Source organism: Anomaloglossus baeobatrachus, chromosome 4 (genome assembly GCF_048569485.1).
Source record: "Anomaloglossus baeobatrachus isolate aAnoBae1 chromosome 4, aAnoBae1.hap1, whole genome shotgun sequence".
Lineage (NCBI taxonomy): Eukaryota > Metazoa > Chordata > Amphibia > Anura > Aromobatidae > Anomaloglossus > Anomaloglossus baeobatrachus.
In genome coordinates this window covers 668377494-668397715 of record NC_134356.1, presented here as the reverse complement: position 1 = coordinate 668397715, position 20222 = coordinate 668377494, and positions in this window count along the sequence as shown.

The window sequence follows — 20222 nt, the reverse complement described above, 5'->3', positions numbered from 1 at the left end:
AGCTCAGGTAGTCCGGGAGCTCCAACACCCGACCACCACTACACTCCTCTCACTTCCTCTCTCTAGACTTGACTAACTGGTTCCCTCCCCTGACACCTCAGAACCCCTAGGTGGGTGTCACCATCTGCCTGGCCCCGCCCACTGGTGTGTCCCTATTGTCCCGGGGTGGGGTGACTAGGCTTTTGTGGCTGGTGTTTGTACCTGTGTGTGGGATGTTGCTAGAATTCCAAGGAGAAGGTGATTCCTGCACCCTGGAGGGGTACAGTCATCTGTGGCACCCTGATTTTGTCAGGGCGTTACATATTCTTGTACATAGAAGCAGTATTATAGCAGTTATATTCTTGTACATAGGGGTGCAATTTTTATTATAAAACAAACATAAATACAATTATAATAAACAAAATCTTCCATTAATACAAAACACAAATCACTTAGGTTATATAGACACAATCACTAAATAAGCAGATCATATACATAAATAAAGTAAAGAGTCCACACCTGTGGGGGGAAAAGAGTGTAATGAAAACTCCTCCATCACCATACAATATATAGAAGGAGCAGAGTGACAGCCATCATCATGAGTCAGGGACGTTCTGTCCACCACCAGTGTCCATGTCAGACTCTACCTGAGGGTCTACAGATAAGGTCTTCCGCTTTGGCGGGGGATGGTCCTCTACATCCTTGTCACACTTGGCTTCAATTTTCTCCAACTCTTTCTCATAATCGTCACCAATGTCATATTCTGCCTCAGGTTTATGGGAGGACATGTTCCTCCTCTTCCTTTTATTAAGGTTAATGCTCCATTCATAAGATACAGATGCTGAAGGGGGGGCTACCTGAGGCTGCTGGACCTGAGGGATGACCTCCATGCTCCCCTCTACACTCTCTGTACGCTGCTGCTCTGGTATTACTTGAGTGGAGTCCCGGGGGACATTCGAGCTTGTCAGTATCTCTCCTGACATCAAAATGCTCCTCTTCAGTTTCTGCCCCTACCTCCTGAGCCTCTTCCCCTACCTCCTGAGCCTCTTCCCCTACCTCCTGAGCCTCTTCCCCTACCTCTTGAGCCTCTGCCCCTACCTCTTGAGCCTCTGCCCCTACCTCTTGAGCCTCTGCCACCGCCTCTTGAGCCTCTGCCACAGCCTCTTGAGCCTCTGCCACCGCCTCTTGACCTTCTGCCACCGCCTCCTGAGCCTCTGCCACCGCTTCCTGAGCCTCTGTTCCTGCCATCACATCCTCAACAGAAAAGACTCTGCAGATGTTGTGCCAGGCGTCGGGACAGTCCCTGTGAGGGTGGCCCATCTTACCACAGAGGTTGCACCTGATGTCCCAGAAGTTTGCAGCATCATGGCCGATTTCCCCACATAGGTTGCACTTCACCACAGTACAGGCATTGGCCAGGTGACTAGTTTTACCATATCTGAAGCATTTTCTGGGCTGCCCGGGATATTATCATCTCACTTTCTCCCTCCCAATGAAGAAGGAGTTGGGTAGATGAGCAGTAATATTGTTATACTGCCGCAGCTTCATCAGGACCTTCTACCCCATTGTCCAGATACCGTCCTAATCTCTGTCCTTGGTTAGTCCAGAGACAAGGCCACAATGTCTCCGGAGCCACACCTCAATGTCCTGCGGAGGAACGGCCTTATTACAGAAGGTGACATTCACAGTGACAGTATCTGGCCTGGAAATAGGAACCAACAAAAATTCATTCCAGCCCTCAGTGTCCCTGAACTTGGGGTAATTGGCCCAGAATCTGTCCAGGTCAGACATGAGCTTAAAGCTGACGTCATAGCCCTGCAGAGTAGAGACCGCCAGAATTTCATGCGGCACAAACCCCATCTGGCGGCACAGTAGCTCTCTCACCACAAACCTGTGCTGCGGCAGATCCTCCTTGGCACCTAAATACTTAAACCACACAACATTAATGCGTTTGAAAGTCTGGCCGGTATAATGGGCGCCAGAGGTGAAGGACGGAGCACCACGGCTCCAGTCGTTCCTGGGGAGGCACCTGCCGGGTCACCCTAGGCTGACTAACAGGATGGGGGTCTGCAGCAGGGGGGGGCTGTCACACCTTGTGGGTTAGATGGTAAAGGGGGATAGTCACACATATCATGCCCAGCATCATTATCATCACATTGTTCAATGTCCATCACAGACTGTGAATCCCATGCAGGCCCCGACCCCACAGGTACAGCATCATCATCCCCAGTCTGTGTACCGGCCTCAGCAGCACAAATGTACCGCCCCGTGCTCGGCAGCCGAGCCGCTCGGATCTGGACCTTCAGTGGGTGGCTCGAGGGTCTCCGGACCCGGAGGTCCTGCGGTCACGTCAATCAAAAAGGGGTTTGAGGTTTGGGGACGTATGTGTACGGCCGGAGCCGTGTATAAGTTCGTGACGCCACCCACGGGATGTGGTGAAGATGGACACTACTGCTGCAGTTACGGGGCACCCGGGGGAGATGTTGCGCAGCAAGTTGTTAACCCCTCCATGGGCAGGTATGGTGGCCCTGGGACCCGTTGGGGGTGTTTGGCGGTGCAGGGAGATGGGCGGCCGGAGGGCACTGATGTACTCACAATTAGTAAACACATGAGTCTCTGGTAAACCAAGGTGATGGTGGTCGGTGCCCGCAGCCGGCTGCAGTCTGGTCCCCCACCCGGTTGGTGGTCTCTGTCTGTCTCCTGCATCTGTTTGTGATGGTGGACTACCTGCGCTTGCAACTTCAGGAGTCCGCTCCCGGCTTTTGGTTGCCTGAGGAGCCCTTTGCCCGCAGACGCTGGCCCGTGGGATCTCTGTGCCGTGGCGGTGGCTTTCTATCCCCCTCGTTGAGCTGTTGCCTTCAGTCGGGACTTTGGGTGGGACAGGACCTCTAGTCCTGGCCGCAATCAGTTAATTAGCTAGCCCCCAGTAGCTTCTGGACCTAGCTTCAGGGTCTGAGTACCCCCCTTTGGGCTTCAGTTTCCGGGTCGGTTCACCGGGTCGGTACCGGTGGGCCACTACCCTGTCCCGGTCCACCACGGTTCCACCGAGCCGTCTTCCCGGCTCCTGCAGACAGAGGCCTCCATCTGCCTCCTAGCCAGCAGTACCAGGGCTCCTACCCTGACACCGGTTCAGTTTGGGTCTTTCCTTTGCTGGAGCTGCACACAGCTCCAGCCCACACACCTCTCCTCTTGACCTCTAGACTTAAACTTCACGACTAGACTAAACATTCCCACCCCAGGCTGTGTGAGACTCCTTGGTGGGTGTCTTCCAAAGGTCTGGTTCCGCCCCCTGGTGTGTCCATCAAGCACTGAGGGGGTGACTAGGGTTTTATATGTTTGGCTGCAGTCACCTTGGTAGGGAACGGTGTAATGCGGGGCCCTATCTGTGACTACCTGGCTGGCCAGGGCGTCACACAAACAGTCACACATGTAAGGTGCTGCTCCTGTCTGGGGCACTCTGGGACTTGTGGTGCCTTTGCTGGAGCCTGAGGTGTAAGCTCCTGTTCACACTCAGCTGCTTGCTGCTCCTGTTGCTGCAGTTGTTTCCCATCCAGGAAGCAGAATCTGGCAGCCTGTATCACCAGTCGTGTCTGCTGCTGGGGGGTCTTTTCCTGAACGGTCTCTGACTGCACATCAGGGGTCTTGGTCTCCACCGCACAGTTCAGCGTATGATAGGCCAAGCATTCCTGGTTCCTGTAGGTCTCCGCCAGAGGCCCCATGCTCTCCAGTACAGAGTCAATGTCCTGCACCACACCCTTTGAGTTAAGTCTCTGGTCACACACAGCCGACATGTCAGGATTTGTGGCCTTTAAATTATATATAAAGTCTATCTCCAGCTGCAGCATGTCTTTCAGTTACAGTAACTGTGACGCCCTGAACTAGTCGGGTCGTCCCAGGTAGTCACACACAACACCCCACCCCCCTCCCGGTTAGGTGACATCAGTCAAACTAAAAGCCTTGTCACCACCCTCCAGGTTTGATGTCCACACCAGGGAGGCGGAGCCAGGCAGTTGGCTCCGCCCACCGAGGAGTTCACAGGCCTGGAGGCGGGAAAACATGGAGTCTAGTTCAAGTTCTAGAGGAGAGTAGTCAGGAGGAGGTGTAGAGCAGACAAGTTCATGGGCAGCCCTGTGTCCAGGTCTGCCAAGAGACTACGGGGTGGCTAGGTCGGAGCCCAGTCACCATTGGCAAGGAGGCAGACGGTGTTGGCCGCCTGCAGGAGACCGGGAAGACGACCGGTTGAACCGTAAGGGACCGGGACAGGGTAGTGGCCCGCCGGAACCGAACTGGGGAGCCAACTGGATACCGGAGCACCAGGTAGGGTACTCAGACCCAGTACAAAGCCCTGAACCGACAGGGCCGAGTTGAATCAAATGATTGCGGACTGGACTTAAGGACCACACAAGCCACATTAGAAGACAACAGCCCAACCATACAGGGTAAAGCCACCGCCAAGGCATAGAGACCCAAAGGGCCAGCGTCTGCGGCAAACGGGCTCCTACGGCATATACAAGTCGGGGAGCGGACTACCGATGTCTAGTCATAGGAGTCAAACATTTACACACAGAGGTGCAGGAGAAAGGCGGAAACCACCAACCTATACCGGGAGAAGCTGCAGCCGGCTGCGGGCCCCGTTCATCACACCGTATGGTTTACCAGAGACTGCGGTGTCTTGTGTCATAGTGAGTACACCAGTGCCTTCGGGCCCCGCACCGCACTGCAACACTTCACCCTGCACCCCGGCCCTCGCCAACCGGGCCCCGGGATCAACACCCCCTACCCACGGAGGGGTCAACACCTAGCTGCGCCATTACACCGCTCCCGGGAGCCCCCATACCTTCACCGCAGCGGTGGTGCCTACAATCACAACCCGTGGGTGGCGTCACGAACTTACAATCCAAACCAAACAACCGCGGCCCCGGCCGTGGAACTTCTCACCCAAAGCGTGTAGTGTCGCAGGCAGAGGAGGGGATGCTGCGCTCTCCCACTGCTCGGGTCCGGCCGCTGCTGCTGCGGCTGCTGCTGCTCGGTGGTGGCTCGAGCGGTGGGCCGGATCCCGGGGACTCGAGCGGCGCTCCTCGCCCGTGAGTGAAAAGGGTGGGGATTGGATGGTGGGGATTTGGTTATTGTCCGTGACGCCACCCACGGTTGTGCTGATATTGGTGACACCACCGCTGCTCTGGACGGGGATCCCGGGAGCGATGACAGGGAGCAGCCTGGATGTTAGTTCTCCCCTCCGTGGGTAGGGGGTTGGTTGTCCCGGGGCCCGGTGATGGGGTAGGGATGGATGGCAGGCGGGTTATGGGGCCTGGTGAGGTGCAGGGTCGCGGGGGCAGCGCTGTGCCGCACGGCACGGTGGTACTCACTCAGCCAGTAACACACACAGAGTCTCTGATGAAACAAACGGCTGGATGGACGGGACCCACAGACGGCTGCGATGTTTTCCCCTGACCCCAGGTTGGTAATGTAAGTCCTTTCCTGCACCTTCCGTTCGCTCCTCCTGCGCTCCGGTTTCCAGCTGGCTCCACCGCCCAGCCCCGGCTACCTACGGTTCCACCAGACTGTCTTCCCGGCTCTCGCAGATGGCCACTACCGTCTGCCTGACTGCTGCACGAGGGCCCTAGGCTCCAACCTAGGCCCCAGTCTGCGTCTGCCTCTCTGCAGACCTCCTCTCTCTTCCTCTGCCTGGACTTGTCTGAACTTGTTTCCTGCCTCAGGCCAGCCAGACTCTTCGGTGGGCGTGCCCATCTGCCTGACTCCGCCCACCTAGTGTGTCTGTCTGAACCCGAGGAAGAAATCAGGTCTCACTGGGGATGACTGCTGTGAACTGCTGGGGGTGGGTGTGTGTGTGTGTTGTTACCTGTGGCCCCTGGCTTGTCCAGGGCACCACAGTAGCGCCAACTCCCTTGCAGAGCGACGTGACCCCCGGGTCTGTGAGAGGCTCGAGCCACCACCCGCAGTACGAGCACGGATCCGAGCGGCTTGGCGGTCGTAGCCAAGCTTGCGGGGCGGTATATAACTCACCCAGTTTTCTGAACAGTCCAGGCATCTCATCCGCTAGCTGCAGCTTGGGTACACACACTGTATCCACAGCTTCAGGCTTGACCACAGGGTAATGGACTTTAAACATAATCTCATCTTTGGCCTCCACTACAGATGCTTTAATGGCAGCCTTGCTGGATCCGGACTCTGAAGCAGATTTACTGCCACCGCCTGACTGCGAACTTCTGCGACTGCAGTTCGCCATGCCGGACACCGCATGCTGCTGCTGGAGAGTTTCCTGTAGGGTTTGTTTCTCCAAAGACGTCCTTCTCTGTCTGCAAGCTGGAGAGCTGAGCTGTACAGCTGAGGCTGATGGAGGCCGAGCACCAACCCGGGGCTGCGCTGCACTGACTGGAGAGCTGAACTGTACAGCTGAGGCTTATGGAGGCCGAGCACCAGGCCGGGGCTGCACTGCACCGACTGGAGAGCTGAGCTGCACAGCTGAGGCTGATGGAGGCCGAGCACCAACCCGGGGCTGCGCTGCACTGACTGGAGAGCTGAACTGTACAGCTGAGGCTTATGGAGGCCGAGCACCAGGCCGGGGCTGCACTGCACTGACTGGAGAGCTGAATTGCAGAGCTGAGGCTGATGGAGGCTGAGCACCAGGCCGGGGCTGCACTGCACTGACTGGAGAGCTGAACTGCAGAGCTGAGGCTGATGGAGGCTGAGCACCAGGCCGGGGCTGCACTGCACTGACTGGAGAGCTGAACTGCAGAGCTGAGGCTGACGGAGGCTGAGCACCAGGCCGGGGCTGCACTGCACTGACTGGAGAGCTGAACTGCACAGCTGAGGCTGATGGAGGCTGAGCACCAGGCCGGGGCTGCACTGCACTGACTGCAGAGCTGAGCTGTACAGCTGAGGCTGATGGAGGCTGAGCACCAGGCCGGGGCTGCACTGCACTGACTGCAGAGCTGAGCTGTACAGCTGAGGCTGATGGAGGCTGAGCACCAGGCCGGGGCTGCACTGCAGTGACTTGACTGTACTGTCTCTGGAGGAATTACAAGACTTCACATTGTCCTGTATGGCTTTACTCACGTCCGTCTTCTTTACTGCACTAGCAGACGGCGACATCCCACAACTTTACACACCGATTCTTTGCTTTCTGCTTGCTTGGAGCTTTGTGCTGCATTCACAGGCCTGACAATAACTGGGCATATTATTCCCAGTGGAAGAAGCCTGAGAGCCTTGGCCCAGTTTAGGCCGGGAAGCCTGGGCCTTGCCTGGGGAGCTTACCCACCCAAGGGGGCCCCGCCCTGGGCTTGCTCCAGACATCAGGAGAGCTACTGACACACAACCTCTCACATAGGGGGCAGTATTATAGTAGTTATATTCTTGTACATAGGGGCAATATTATAGTAGTTATATTCTTGTACATAGGGGCAGTATTATAGTAGTTATATTCTTGTACATAGGGGCAATATTATAGTAGCTATATTCTTCTACATAGGGGCAGTATTATAGTAGATATATTCTTGTATATAGGAGCAGTATTATAGTAGTTATATTCTTGTACATAGGGGCAGTATTATAGTAGATATATTCTTCTACATATGGGGCAGTATTATAGTAGATATATTTTTGTATATAGGAGCAGTATTATAGTAGTTATATTCTTGTACATAGGGGCAGTATTATAGTAGTTATATTCTTGTACATAGGGGCAGTATTATAGTAGTTATATGCTTGTACATAGGAGGCAGTATTATAGTAGTTATATTCTTGTACATAGGAGCAGTATTATAGCAGTTATATTCTTGTACATAGGAGCAGTATTATAGCAGTTATATTCTTGTATATAGGAGGCAGTATTATAGTAGTTATATTCTCGTATATAGGGAGCAGTATTATAGTAGTTATATTCTTGTACACAGGGGCAATATTATAGTAGCTATATTCTTCTACATAGGGGGCAGTATTATAGTAGATATATTCTTGTATATAGGAGCAGTATTATAGTAGTTCTATTCTTGTACATAGGGGGCAGTATTATAGTAGATATATTCTTGTATATAGGGGCAGTATTATAGTAGTTATATTCTTGTACATAGGGGGCAGTATTATAGTAGTTATATTCTTGTACATAGGGGCAGTATTATAGTAGTTATATTCTTGTATATAGGGGCAGTATTATAGTAGATATATTCTTCTACATAGGGGGCAGTATTATAGTAGATATATTTTTGTATATAGGAGCAGTATTATAGTAGTTATATTCTTGTACATAGGGGTAGTATTATAGTAGTTATATTCTTGTACATAGGGGCAGTATTATAGTAGTTATATTCTTGTACATAGGGGTAGTATTATAGTAGTTATATTCTTGTACATAGGGGCAGTATTATAGTAGTTATATTCTTGTACATAGGGGCAGTATTATAGTAGTTATATTCTTGTACATAGGAGGCAGTATTATAGTAGTTATATTCTTGTAGATAGGGGGCAGTATTATAGTATTTATATGCTTGTACATAGGAGGCAGTATTATAGTAGTTATATTCTTGTACATAGGAGCAGTATTATCGTAGTTATATTCTTGTATATAGGAAGCAGTATTATAGTAGTTATATTCTTGTACATAGGAGCAGTATTATAGTAGTTATATTCTTGTACATAGGGGCAGTATTATAGTAGTTATATTCTTATACATAGGGGCAGTATTATAGTAGTTATATTCTTTTATACTGAGGGAAGTATTATAGCAGTTCTTGTACATAGGGGCAGTATTATAGTAGTTATATTCTTGTATACCGAGGGAAGTATTATGGTAGTTATTTTCCTGTACATAGGGAGCAGTTATATTTTTGCACAAGACGTAATTTTTATTGAAGAAAAAGAAAAGTGATCCTCCATTCTTTAACGACTGCCAATACGCCTATTTGTGGCTTTTTCCCTCAGCTCCAAGAACTGTATAGTGCCTCCCAGTGGGCAAAAGTGCCGCATGGTGTTGTCTGTATATGACTGAGAGAGAGTGCACTGTCACTGTGTACTGAGAAGAATAGTGCACAGTGACAAGATTCTACTGAGCACACAAAGGACATGACAAACGACACATGCTCAGTAGAGCTGAGACTAGAACAGCCACTGAAAGGACACCACGTATCTCCGTGTTAGCAGAGGCTTTATTAGTGATTGTTTGAGTATCCCAGCACCTGGGGGGGGGGGGGTTCAAATGGAACTGTATCAAATTAGATTACTATAATAAATAGTCATTTAGGATGAAAATCATTATTAGTTTCAGACCACCCCTTTAATTGTCACCTAAAATATATGGATTATTTTACAGGACCCCTAACATGAGTACCAGTGGACCCCTTTCCGGTGTTTGTGGCAGTTGTCAGAAATTCTCAACTGTCCCCATTATGTTACTACTGTAGATAAAGGCAATACTTCTAATTACTCTGCAGCGATGGGGTCCAGATCTTGTTACGGACGTCTGCCAGTCTGCATGTTCTACCTGTGTCTGTGTGCATTTCCTCCTGACCTGTTGATTACCTCCCACATGTGAAAGCCACGATGGGGACAGAGATAATGCGTTTGTAAAATGCTGTGGCATCAATGGCACTATATAAATGAGAAATAAAAACTGCCAGAGGGTCACATGGGGGGAATATTTCCATGTAAAGTGTACTGTGCTGCCATCTGCTGGCCATTATCTTCTACTACAGGTAAATCTACATGTAGTCATATTACCTCAGCTACTTCATAGCTACCAACTGTCCCAGAGCCAGTAGGACTGTCCTGATCTGAGGGAGCAGTCCAGGAGGTCAATGCCGTGTCCCTACATCCACTTACTCTTAGCAATGTTGGGTGAATCCATCAGCAGATTTTTGCTATGTAATCTAGGGATTCAAACAGATCTCAGAGATGAATCTTAACAAGCTCTGTTTACCTGAAATGTTTGTTTTCGCACCCTGTTCCTGCCCAGTAGTTTGACCACGCCCATCTGCTTTGATATGCAGTTCACCGTCTATAGACATTGTACGTACAGAGCTTGGTGTGGGCGGAGGCAGCTTTCTCAGCTCTGCTGCATTGCTAAATCTAAAAACTGTCAGAGCCACTACACCCAATAAACTAAAGGCCCTGTCACACACAGATAAATCTGCGGCAGATCTGTGGTTGCAGTGAAATTGTGGACAATCAGTGCCAGGTTTGTGGCTGTGTACAAATGGAACAATATGTCCATGATTTCACTGCAACCACAGATCTGCCAAAGATTTATCTCCGTGTTACATCTTTGGATTCAGGATTAGTGATGAGCGAACTAACAGATAACCAAGATCGGTGGATCCCGGTGATCCGGTTTTTAAATTCCGATCCCGGGCCGGGATCTGGTCCCCATATAAGTCTATAGGGATCAGAATCCTGCAATTAAAAATCTTGGTAGATGGGATGGGGGATTGTTGTGATCCAGTGACCAAGGAGGATCAGAAAAAGAGCAATAACTTGAAAACCCAGAAAATAACCAGAGTGGCTGGAACCTTAACGGACTGCAGACCTAATACTAACACACAACTAGAAATACCCGTGGGACGAGCCTACGATGACCTAGTCGTCTCGACACAGCCGGAGAACTAAATACTCTAACAGAGAGAAATATAGAAAAGCTAATCTGCCTCGGAGTAGTCCCCAAAGATATAGATAGCCCCCCACATGTAAAGATTACAGTGATATAGGAAAACACAATACATAGCTAGAGAACAGATTCAGCAAATATGAGGCCCAAAACTATCTGCATAGGAAAGAGCACTGTCTGCAGCCGTAAAAACCCTAATAAATACCAGCATGCCTGACATGGAAAAATACTCAGCCTGAACAGGCTCTCCCCCACTATATCAGTACTCTGGTGTTACTGGGATCCAAGAAAAACATTGATATAGAGAGGGGACTGAATATTGTACCAAGCATGACAAATCACAATACATAACAGAACATGGAGCAAGGTACACAGATACTTCCAGCAGGGAGTGATCCAATTCCACCAGGAACTCCACACAGGCAAAATCACAAGAAAGTGGAAAAACCAAAGCAAAGGTACAAGCCCAACTTATCTGAGAGGAGTTCTGGTAGACACAGAGAACAGGGCTGGTTTCAGGAAGGTCTTAGAACACAGGAAATACAATTGAGCACCGGCAAGGAACAAAATGAAGCTACATAGTTATATTGGCCCAAACCAAATGACCTGATTGCAAATCCTACTCAGCTGTCCTGTTCCCACTCAGCAAGTCAGCTGCATTGCCAGCACTGACCGCAAGAGGGAGCCTCAAACTGGAATCTAATTCAAATGTATTCACAACAGGGGATAGGAGCAACCACACTATTTAGCAAGGCTTTGTCACGGCTGTACACTGTTTCCAGCCCGCTCATTCACTTCCGGTGCCGAGAATTATCGTTCATTGCATATGCACTGCTTTCCTGCCCACCAGCATCTGTGATTGGTTGCAGTCAGATGCGCCCCCACCCTGAGTGACAGCCTGTCTGACGCTTCCAATCACAGACACTGTGTGCATCTATCGTGGTAAAAAAATAAATAAAATATTTTGCGTAGGGTCTCCTCATATTATAATACCAAGCACAGATAAGGTAGGCAGCTACAGCAGACCTGGGCAAGGGGCGGCCTACGGGCCACATCCGGCCCGCCTGCTCTCTGTGACCGGCCCGCCCGTCTTCAGCCGGTGCAGTGGAGCCGGGCTGCAGCGTGCCGAGCAGGGAGAGATCCTGCAGGTCCGCACAGTAAGTGCAGGCAGCGGAACGCAAGAGTCTTTCCTCTGTTCCCTGCCGGCACTAATTGTCAGTGACACACGCGCGCGCTCTGACGTTGTCAGTACTGCGCTGCGTGTGTCATTTCAAAAGTTTCCTTCCGCCCGCCCTGCAGGAGAAGGAGCAGCACAGCAGATGGAATAATTCATGCTGCAGGACCTGCGATGATGTCACGCCCATGTGACTGTGTGGGAGGAGACATGGGATGCCGGGCAGAAAGCAAAGATACTGAATCCTGAAGGAGATGATAACTGGTAATAAGAAAAGAGGGGACATGAGAGAGAGGGGGCTGCAGGGTGAGTGGCATATGAGGGAAGATGGAGTTGCAGGGTGAGTGGCATATGAGGGAAGATGGAGTTGCAGGGTGAGTGCATATGAGGGAAGATGGAGCTGCAGGGTGAGTGGCATATGAGGGAAGATGGAGCTGCAGGGTGAGTGGCATATGAGGGAAGATGGAGTTGCAGGGTGAGTGGCATATGAGGGAAGATGGAGTTGCAGGGTGAGTGCATATGAGGGAAGATGGAGTTGCAGGGTGAGTGGCATATGAGGGAAGATGGAGCTGCAGGGTGAGTGGCATATGAGGGAAGATGGGGCTGCAGGGTGAGGGGCATATGAGGGAAGATGGAGCTGCAGGGTGAGGGGCATATGAGGGAAGATGGAGTTGCAGGGTGAGTGGCATATGTGGGAAGATGGAGCTGCAGGGTGAGTGGCATATGAGGGAAGATGGAGTTGCAGGGTGAGTGGCATATGAGGGAAGATGGAGCTGCAGGGTGAGTGGCATATGTGGGAACATGGAGCTGCAGGGTGAGGGGCATATGAGGGAAGATGGAGCTGCAGGGTGAGTGGCATATGTGGGAAGATAGAGTTGCAGGGTGAGTGGCATATGTGGGGAGATGGAGTTGCAGGGTGAGTGACATATGTGGGAAGATAGAGTTGCAGGGTGAGTGGCATATGTGGGAAGATGGAGTTGCAGGGTGAGTGGCATATGTGGGAAGATGGAGTTGCAGGGTGAGTGGCATATGAGGGAAGATGGAGCTGCAGGGTGAGTGACATATGTGGGAAGATGGGGCTGCAGGGTGAGTGGCATATGTGGGAAGATGGAGTTGCAGGGTGAGTGGCATATGAGGGAAGATGGAGTTGCAGGGTGAGTGGTATATGAGGGAAGATGGAGTTGCAGGGTGAGTAGTATATGAGGGAAGATTGAGCTGCAGGGTGAGTGGCATATGTGGGAAGATGGAGTTGCAGGGTGAGTGGCATATGAGGGAAGATGGAGCTGCAGGGTGAGTGACATATGTGGGAAGATGGGGCTGCAGGGTGAGTGGCATATGAGGGAAGATGGAGTTGCAGGGTGAGTGGTATATGAGGGAAGATGGAGCTGCAGGGTGAGTGACATATGTGGGAAGATAGAGTTGCAGGGTGAGTGGCATATGTGGGAAGATGGAGTTGCAGGGTGAGTGGCATATGTGGGAAGATAGAGTTGCAGGGTGAGTGGCATATGTGGGAAGATGGAGTTGCAGGGTGAGTGGCATATGTGGGAAGATGGAGTTGCAGGGTGAGTGGCATATGAGGGAAGATGGAGCTGCAGGGTGAGTGACATATGTGGGAAGATAGAGTTGCAGGGTGAGTGGCATATGAGGGAAGATGGAGTTGCAGGGTGAGTGCATATGAGGGAAGATGGAGCTGCAGGGTGAGTGGCATATGAGGGAAGATGGAGTTGCAGGGTGAGTGGCATATGTGGGAAGATGGAGTTGCAGGGTGAGTGCATATGAGGGAAGATGGAGCTGCAGGGTGAGTGGCATATGTGGGAAGATGGAGCTGCAGGGTGAGTGGCATATGAGGGAAGATGGAGTTGCAGGGTGAGTGCATATGAGGGAAGATGGAGCTGCAGGGTGAGTGGCATATGTGGGAAGATGGAGTTGCAGGGTGAGTAGCATATGAGGGAAGATGGAGTTGCAGGGTGAGTAGCATATGAGGGAAGATGGAGCTGCAGGGTGAGGGGCATATGTGGGAAGATGGAGTTACAGGGTGAGTGGCATATGAGGGAAGATGGAGTTGCAGGGTGAGTGGCATATGAGGGAAGATGGAGTTGCAGGGTGAGTGGCATATGAGGGAAGATGGAGCTGCAGGGTGAGTGGCATATGAGGGAAGATGGAGTTGCAGGGTGAGTGGCATATGAGGGAAGATGGAGTTGCAGGGTGAGTGGCATATGAGGGAAGATGGAGTTGCAGGGTGAGTGGCATATGAGGGAAGATGGAGTTGCAGGGTGAGTAGTATATGAGGGAAGATTGAGCTGCAGGGTGAGGGGCATATGTGGGAAGATGGAGTTGCAGGGTGAGTGCATATGTGGAAAGATGGAGTTGCAGGGTGAGTGGCATATGTGGAAAGATGGAGTTGCAGCGTGAGTGGCATATGTGGGAAGATGGAGTTGCAGGGTGAGTGGCATATGAGGGAAGATGGAGTTGCAGGGTGAGTGGCATATGAGGGAAGATGGAGCTGCAGGGTGAGTGGCATATGAGGGAAGATGGAGTTGCAGGGTGAGTGGCATATGTGGGAAGATGGAGCTGCAGGGTGAGTGGCATATGTGGGAAGATGGAGTTGCAGGGTGAGTGGCATATGAGGGAAGATGGAGTTGCAGGGTGAGTGGCATATGTGGGAAGATGGAGCTGCAGGGTGAGTGCATATGAGGGAAGATGGAGTTGCAGGGTGAGTGGCATATGTGGGAAGATGGAGTTGCAGGGTGAGTGGCATATGTGGGAAGATGGAGCTGCAGGGTGAGTGCATATGAGGGAAGATGGAGTTGCAGGGTGAGTGGCATATGAGGGAAGATGGAGCTGCAGGGTGAGTGGCATATGAGGGAAGATGGAGCTGCAGGGTGAGTGCATATGAGGGAAGATGGAGTTGCAGGGTGAGTGCATATGAGGGAAGATGGAGTTGCAGGGTGAGTGCATATGAGGGAAGATGGAGCTGCAGGGTGAGTGGCATATGTGGGAAGATGGAGTTGCAGGGTGAGTGCATATGTGGGAACATGGAGCTGCAGGGTGAGTGGCATATGTGGGAAGATGGAGTTGCAGGGTGAGTGCATATGAGGGAAGATGGAGCTGCAGGGTGAGTGGCATATGTGGGAAGATGGAGCTGCAGGGTGAGTGGCATATGAGGGAAGATGGAGTTGCAGGGTGAGTGCATATGAGGGAAGATGGAGCTGCAGGGTGAGTGGCATATGAGGGAAGATGGAGTTGCAGGGTGAGTGGCATATGAGGGAAGATGGAGTTTCAGGGTGAGTGGCATATGTGGGAAGATGGAGTTGCAGGGTGAGTGCATATGAGGGAAGATGGAGCTGCAGGGTGAGTGGCATATGTGGGAAGATGGAGTTGCAGGGTGAGGGGCATATGTGGGAAGATGGAGTTGCAGGGTGAGTGGCATATGTGGGGAGATGGAGTTGCAGGGTGAGTGGCATATGAGGGAAGATGGAGTTGCAGGGTGAGTGGCATATGAGGGAAGATGGAGCTGCAGGGTGATTGGCATATGAGGGAAGATGGAGTTGCAGGGTGAGTGGCATATGAGGGAAGATGGAGTTGCAGGGTGAGTGGCATATGTGGGAAGATGGAGTTGCAGGGTGAGTGGCATATGAGGGAAGATGGAGCTGCAGGGTGAGTGGCATATGTGGGAAGATGGAGTTGCAGGGTGAGTGGCATATGTGGGAAGATGGAGTTGCAGGGTGAGTGGCATATGAGGGAAGATGGAGCTGCAGGGTGAGTGGCATATGTGGGAAGATGGAGTTGCAGGGTGAGTGGCATATGAGGGAAGATGGAGTTGCAGGGTGAGTGGCATATGTGGGAAGATGGAGTTGCAGGGTGAGTGGCATATGAGGGAAGATGGAGTTGCAGGGTGAGTGGCATATGAGGGAAGATGGAGTTGCAGGGTGAGTGGCATATGTGGGAAGATGGAGCTGCAGGGTGAGTGGCATATGAGGGAAGATGGAGTTGCAGGGTGAGTGGCATATGTGGGAAGATGGAGTTGCAGCGTGAGTGGCATATGAGGGAAGATGGAGTTGCAGGGTGAGTGGCATATGAGGGAAGATGGAGTTGCAGGGTGAGTGGCATATGACGGAAGATGGAGTTGCAGGGTGAGTGGCATATGAGGGCTGCAGACTGACAGAAGGATGTGAAGGGGTGCAGAGTGTTTGAGAGGGGTAAGTTGGTGTAGAGGCAGGGTGAGATATGTGGGTAGGGTGTGTGACATATCGTGGTGTAGTGTGTGTGATCTGGGGGGTGCAGGCTGTATGGGGAGCAGGGTGTGTGAGATATGGGGGTGCAGGTTGTATGGGGAGCAGGGTGTGTGACATGGGGGTGTAGTGTGTGTGATATGGGGGTGCAGGCTGTATGGGGTGTAGTGTGTGTGATATGGGGGTGCAGGCTGTATGGGGAGCAGGGTGTGTGACATATGGGGTGTAGTATATTACAGGTGTGCTATATGGAGGTGTATATAGTGGTGTAGTATATGGGGGGTATAGTGATGTAGTATATTACAGGTGTGCTATGTAGGGGTGTAGTGATGTAGTATATTACAGGTGTACTATATGGGGGTGTACTATATTACAGGTGTAGTATATGGGGTGTAGTGATGTAGTATATTGCAGGTGTACTATATGGAGGTGTAGTATATTACAGGTGTACTATATGGCGTTGTAGTATATTACAGGTGTGCTATATGGAGGTGTAGTATATTACAGGTGTACTATATGGGGGTGTACTATATTACAGGTGTAGTATATGGAGTGTAGTGATGTAGTATATTACAGGTGTACTATATGGAGGTGTAGTATATTACAGGTGTACTATATGGAGGTGTAGTATATTACAGGTGTGCTATATGGAGGTGTAGTATATTACAGGTGTGCTATATGGAGGTGTAATATATTACAGGTGTACTATATGGGGGTGTACTATATTACAGGTGTAGTATATGGGGTGTAGTGCTGTAGTATATTACAGGTGTATATAGGGGTGTAGTATATTACAGGTGTACTATATGGAGGTGTAGTATATTACAGGTGTACTATATGGAGTTGTAGTATATTACAGGTGTGCTATATGGAGGTGTAGTATATTACAGGTGTACTATATGGGGGTGTACTATATTACAGGTGTAGTATATGGGGTGTAGTGATGTAGTATATTACAGGTGTACTATATGGAGGTGTAGTATATTACAGGTGTACTATATGGGGGTGTACTATATTACAGGTGTAGTATATGGGGTGTAGTGATGTAGTATATTACAGGTGTAGTATATAGGGGTGTAGTGATGTAGTATATTACAGGTGTAGTATATGGGGTGTAGTGATGTAGTATATTACAGGTGTACTATATGGAGGTGTAGTATATTACAGGTGTACTATATGGAGGTGTAGTATATTACAGGTGTGCTATATGGAGGTGTAGTATATTACAGGTGTGCTATATGGAGGTGTACTATATTACAGGTGTAGTATATGGGGTGTAGTGATGTAGTATATTACAGGTGTAGTATATAGGGGTGTAATGATGTAGTATATTGGAGGTGTATTATATAGTGGTGCAGTATAATACAGGTGTATATGGGGGTGTAGTATATTACAGGTATATGGAGGGAGTGTAGTATAATACAGGTGTAGTATATAGGGGTGTAGTGGTGTAGTTTATTACAGGTGTAGTATATGGAGGGGGTGTAGTAATGTAGTATATTGGGTAGAACTGAGGTAATTATATTAGTCTGGCCCTCTAAACCAATCCCAATTTCTCATGCGGCCCCATGGGAAAATTAATTGCCCACCCCTGAGCTACAGGCTACAACCCCCAGCTATGTGTTTATCTTGGCTGTGTATCAAAATAGGAGGAACCGCATGCGGTTTTTTTTATTATTTAAATAACTAGCGTGCGGTCCCCCCAAGATAAAGCCTGACAGCTGGGAGTTGATATTCTCAGACTGGGGAGGCAAATGCTTATTGGGCCTCCACCCAGCCTAAAAATAGTATCCTACAGCCGCCTGGATTGTTGCATCCATTAGATGTGACAAGCCCTGCACTTTATTCGGCTCTTCTCAATTGCCCTGGTGTGGTGGCAATCAGGGTATTATAAGAGGTTAATGGCAGCCCACAGCTGCCACTAAGCCCAAGATTAGTAATGAGAGGCATCTATAAGACCCGCCATTATTAATTTGTAAGTGAAAGTAAATAAACACAAACACCGAAAAAATCCTTTATTTGGAATAAAAGACAAAACAGCATCCTCATTCAACACTTTATTAACCTTCAAAACACCCCTGCAGGTCCGACTTAATCCACACTCCAGCCTGCTACATCTGAACTGACACTGTGTGATCATGGAACATGGCTGCTCACTGTGAGCTCCAAGCAGAGAATGAATGAATCGCGTGATCAGTGGTGACGTCACTCAGGTTAGTTGCAGTCACAGCTGGAGTCCTCCACCTGTGACCACAGGTAACCTGACCTCAGGTGACCTCATTGAACTCAGTGAACTTACCTGCATCTGTACCGCCCCGCGGCCTCGGCTGCGACCGCCGAGCCGCTCGGGTCCGGGCTCGCGTGTGTCGGTGGCTCAAGCGCCTCCGGACCCGGGGGTCACGTCGCTCTGGAAGGGAGTAGTGGCGGTGCACGCAGGGGTTGTGGGGGTGGTTATTTTTGGGAAAGTTCGTGACGCCACCCACGGGTTGTGGTGATGGTGGACACCACCGCTGCGGTAAAGGTACGGGGAATCCCGGGAGCGGTGTAGGGGGCGCAGCTAGATGTTGACCCCTCCGTGGGTAGGGGATGTTGGTCCCGGGGCCCGGTGGTGAAGGCCGGGGTGCAGGGGCAGGATTGAGGTGCAGCGCGGTGCGGTGCCTGATGGCACTGGTGTACTCACGATTAAACCACACAGAGTCACTGGTAAACCAAACGGCGTGACGAACGGGGCCCGCAGCCGGCTGCAGTTTCTCCAGATAGGTTGGTAATGTCCGCCTTTCTCCTGCACCTTTATGTACTTTTGGCTACCGTGCCTGGGCACTGGTAGCCCGCTCCCCGGCGTGTATGTGTCGTAGGAGCCCGTTTGCCCGCAGATGCTGGCTCTTGGATCTCTGGCCTCTGGCAGTGGCTACTATCCAGACGGGTTGGGCTTTTGCCTTCAATTGGGACTTAGGCTATGTGCGCACTGGAAAATGGAATTTTCTCAAGAAAATTCCGCAGGCATTGAAAGATTACCGCACCCGCAGTAAAAAACTGTGGCAAACCGCACCCGAAAACCGCATTCGGTTTGCCGCGGTTTACTGCGGTATTGTTCGCGGTATTGCCGCGGTTTTGCCGCGTGCGGGTTGGTACATGTGCTTTATTGCATTCAATGCAATAAAGCACATTGAAAAAAAAACCAAAAAAAGTAATTTCATTCTGAGATAGATAGATAGAGAAATAGACAGAAGAATAGATAGAATAGATAGATAGACAGACAGATAGATAGAGAGAGGGATAGATAGAAGAATAGATAGAAGAATAGATAGAGAAATAGAGTCCCTGTGAGCACACGCTGCATTTCTCACGGTCGGTAGTGAGTTCACATTACCGGCCGTGGGAAATGACCGGTAATTACCTCTGCTGTCTCGCTGCGAAGCTGCATTCAGCGCTATGTCTGTGTCAGTCGCGGCTGGATGCAAGCATCACAGGACGTGGATTACGCCGGAGCTGTGTGTTTCGGGGGGGGGGGGGCGTAATAAACGGGTGAACCAGGAGCTTTTTTGTGTTTTATTTAAAATAAAGGATTTTTCGGTGTGTGTGTTTTTTCACTTTACTTACGGGCTGATCATGTCAGCTGTCTCATAGACGCTGCCATGATCAAGCCTGGACTTAGTGGCAGCGATCCGCCGCCATTAACTCCTTTCATTACCTTGATTGCCACTGCATCACGGCAACAAGAAGAGCTGGGGACACTCCAGGACTGTTGCATAATGCATGCGACAGTCCCGGGGCAGCTGCGGCTGATATTCTCGGCTGCGGGAGGTGGGAGGGAGGCGGGGGACATTAACCCTGCCCCTCGCCCTCCCCAGCCTGAGAATACCGGACCGCTGCTGTGTGCTTACCTCGGCTGGAAGGTAAAAATACGGCGGAGCCCACGTGTTTTGTTTTTTATATTTCCGTTTGCTTTCTATGTGTATTCTATATGTCTGTGTCTGTGTTCTATGTCCTATGTCTGTGTCTGTGATGTGTGTGTTTACTCTCTGCTTTGCTTCTGTCGCGGGCGGGGAGGAGGGTGCCGGCCCCGCGCTCACCCCTCTGCTCGGGTCCGGCTGCTGCTGCTCAGTGGTGGCTCGAGCGGTGGGCCGGATCCCGGGGGTTTCTCGAGCGGCACTCCTCGCCCGTGAGTGAAAAGGGGATTTGTTGGGGAGATTGTCCGTAACGCCACCCACGGTTGTGGTGA